Source organism: Halyomorpha halys, unplaced genomic scaffold (genome assembly GCF_000696795.3).
Source record: "Halyomorpha halys isolate HHAL.00 unplaced genomic scaffold, Hhal_1.1 Scaffold388.1, whole genome shotgun sequence".
In the NCBI taxonomy this organism is placed as follows: domain Eukaryota; kingdom Metazoa; phylum Arthropoda; class Insecta; order Hemiptera; family Pentatomidae; genus Halyomorpha; species Halyomorpha halys.
Genome location: NW_027114767.1, coordinates 385,411 through 388,896, shown reverse-complemented (window position 1 = coordinate 388,896; position 3,486 = coordinate 385,411). Strand labels below are relative to the sequence as shown.

The following is a 3,486-nucleotide window of genomic DNA, read 5'->3' as shown; positions in this document are numbered from 1 at the left end:
TTCACATTTATCTTCAACCTTCCAACCAACATTTTTTGTTTACCCCCTTCCTGTTCCTTTATTTATTTTTTATTATTAAATAAATACCATAAACCCAGGGTTAGAATTGTTCCTGCAGATAAAATTTCCACGTACTTATATTATATATTTCTCTATGTACTTCATAGAATTCATACAAAAAATGGGTTGTATAAATCTTCACAAGTCCTTGGCCTAGCCCATTTCATATCAAGAAAGATACACGGCTATTGTAGACCCAGAGGAGACTATTGAATGCTGAACCTAATTACTGTTTCTGTCAGGAATCTCTCCCCTTTCTAAACTACTGTACGCACAGGTTAAACAGAGCTATTACGTTTTCCCCAATAGAGAAAGAGATTTCCAGCAAATCCCATCTCATGGATCCGATATTAATAAAGGGCTATAATCACTTCCTTCGGCTTTTTTAATTTCCATTCGTGATCTTTGTCCTCAAGACAATTTTTTTATGACCCTTCTTAGTCATTTCGGACATTAGGGGAGGGGAGAAAGTTACATGGTTAGAGGTAACCATGCTATTCTAATCATGGTGCTGGGTCAAGTTTTCATCTGTGGGACCGCTACAAGTTGACACCCCAGGCTGGGTTCGAACCGACACCACCACTGTTCCCAGGTTGTAAATACCTACGCCTCAACCACCTGAGCTAAGTACGGCTCTATGTCCTTAGGACTGTACCACAAAAGTTTTCAGTGATTCATCAATAAGATACTCGTTTGAACTTCGTTTTTTGCTATATGGAAGTCCTAGTAGCATTATATGACGATCAAACACTCAAGAAGCATTTTAAAAATATAGAAGGCCGCCAATTTAATATTTTCACTGATCACAAACCCCTTCAAACAGGATCTCAACGGGATATCTCTAAGACAACTTAATTATATTGGGGAATAAACAACTGATTTTCGATTTTTCAAGGGCGAAGATTATGAGGTAGGAGATTGAATGTTCCACTTGGAATCGTTCGACTCCCCTACCATAAATATCTTTTCTCTCCTTCAGGATACCATTTGCAACCAGTTCAACTTGTTACAGCTTGTTCTTTCTTTCTATACAAAAGGATTCTTCGCATTCTTCTTTGGTACTATCATATCTGGTGCTCAAATGCTTAGGCAAATATGTGAAAATCGATACAAAAGGCACCAAAACAAGAGTTTCAATCGACTGATTTAAGCTGTATTCCTTCTTTGGACCTACAGTTGCTACAAATGATTGCCAGAAAACATATGAGTTCAAATATCAACGTGAATACTAAGAGTCGATTTAAATTAGTACTACCATTAGGGAATTACAAGAAAATCAAGTAAGTACCATCCTGGGATGAAACACATTATATTCAAGAAGGTTACAAATTGGTATCTCGTATTGAACAACATTACAATAGATGGTTGGCATCGATACAGAAGATAATCGATAGGTCGATATATAACAGTGAACTAAATGCCTTTATTGCATAATAGTTTCGGTTTAGTGTGCGGATTTGCTTATAATTTATGCACGAATTTCCCTCTGTATTTTTTCTGGTCTTTGGTGGGAGTGAGGTTAGTAGATATATTATGTACATAAACATTATGTTGCCTATTTTGATGAGCCTGAAAAACTCATGGTTTTATCGATGTCTTATTTAGGTATTAAAAGGATAACAACCTTTTGTTTAATTACTTCAAACAGTTATATAACGTGGTAGCAGTTTTGCAGAATATTACTCATATCCGCCAAATACACTATCAAGAGCTGACGATTACATAACTTTGAGGAAAAAAGAATCAATAAATTTTTTATGGAATGTTGTCAAGTGTTTGGTAAATTTCCACGTTATGTATTAATAACTGGTTCGATAAAATCAATATCATAAAAATTAGGTTGTGGCAATGCTCCAAAAAATGTGATGATCGGAAGTACACAAATAATTTCCAGTATTATTAATCGTTAATATTTCATTATTGACTTTTTAAATTTTTTTTTTAAACATCTAGTAAAGCATTTTTGTGCCCGTAATTTCACAGAAATTAATTTTTGTGTCTTTATCTTTTTGGAGCTGCGATATAAATCTATCAAATGAAAGAAAATTTCATTAAGAAGTGACAAGTCTCAATTTTGATTCTTACATTTTTACTAGAACATTAATAAAAGTCATTTAATAATGGGAGAGGTTTCAGAACTCTGGTAGAGGTAAGTGAGTAGATCGAGACAGTTCAAATTACGTTAGATTTCGACATGAACATCCCCAATGACTTTACGCTCTTCTGGAACGCAGGCTCCTACCTGCGTTCCAAAAGAGCGTAAAGTCTTTCAGACCCTGTGTTAAAAGTTCAAAAATGAACCCGTTTTTGAGATAACGCAGGAATTAGGCAAGGATCAAACCTAAATAAAACCATCGATAGCCGCCATGGCATATAAGATTACTCATCACAATAGTTTCATTCTCCCTCGCGGCTAAGCCTAAAATGGGCTAAATATAAAAGGATCTTAGATCGATTCTGATCTTTTTCATTGGTCCGGTAAACAGTGTTAAACGAATACTTAATTACTATAAGTATACTCTTAATAATTATAATTAATCATTAAATAATTAATGACGTCTGCTCTTTGGGCAATAGGAGCTTTTCCCGGAGGTGCTTAGTAATTACTTATTGAATGAACTTTTATTATCTTCCTTAAGTATCATACTATATTAAGGGGTCATCACCAATAAATACTCTAATTATTCTTTTATACAGATTTCGTTAATTATTTTATCCAAGTCTGTAATCACTAATAGGGTTAGTAAAGTCATGTATCTATTAAAATCTGTCCATTTGGAGATTTGTGGCGATTATTTGAGGTAACGGTTCAGCCGATTTTCACGTTCGATGGCTCACATTATTCTACTAGGTATTGTTGTTTTGAATCTCGCAAGTTCAAGAAACTAAATATGATTGTATAAGATGTGTTTAGCCTGTCCGTCCGTACATATGTAACAATTTTTGACCAGAAGACTACTAATTAATTGGTTTCATGGCTCAAATTACACAGTGATGTTTCAAGAACGTTTTAAAAAAAATCGAGCTCAAAGTATTGGAAAAAAACCGTACTAAATATTTAGTAACATAGCCTCGTTATTCCAAAAAATGTAACGCTTTTTTGAGAGTATGGATCAATCGATTTCCAATTTTCATCTGTTGAAATATACAGTGAGATCCCGTAAATGTTCAAGATATTGCAAAATTGTTGATTCAAATGTGTTTAGTTTATATGTTGGTGGGTATATATATATATTATATAAATAGTTATGGGCTAACAGTTCAACCAATTTATAAGTTTGATTGCTCAAATTACTCGGTGATATCCCATAAATATTCTGAAACTGAGTTAAGAATAAGGAGATTGTTTTTCATAACTTAAGACTCCCGACTTTTTGCTAGTACCTACGGAGCATCCCAGGCCCTATATTTTAAAGCCCTAAACTT

At 34.1% G+C, this 3,486-nt stretch overlaps 1 protein-coding gene across 3 annotated transcripts in view; it reads left to right on the top strand.

The window, feature by feature from the left end:
* Trh (tryptophan hydroxylase) overlaps window positions 1-3,486 on the top strand; it is a 261,632-nt gene that overhangs the window by 126,240 nt on the left and 131,906 nt on the right. The window lies entirely within an intron of this gene.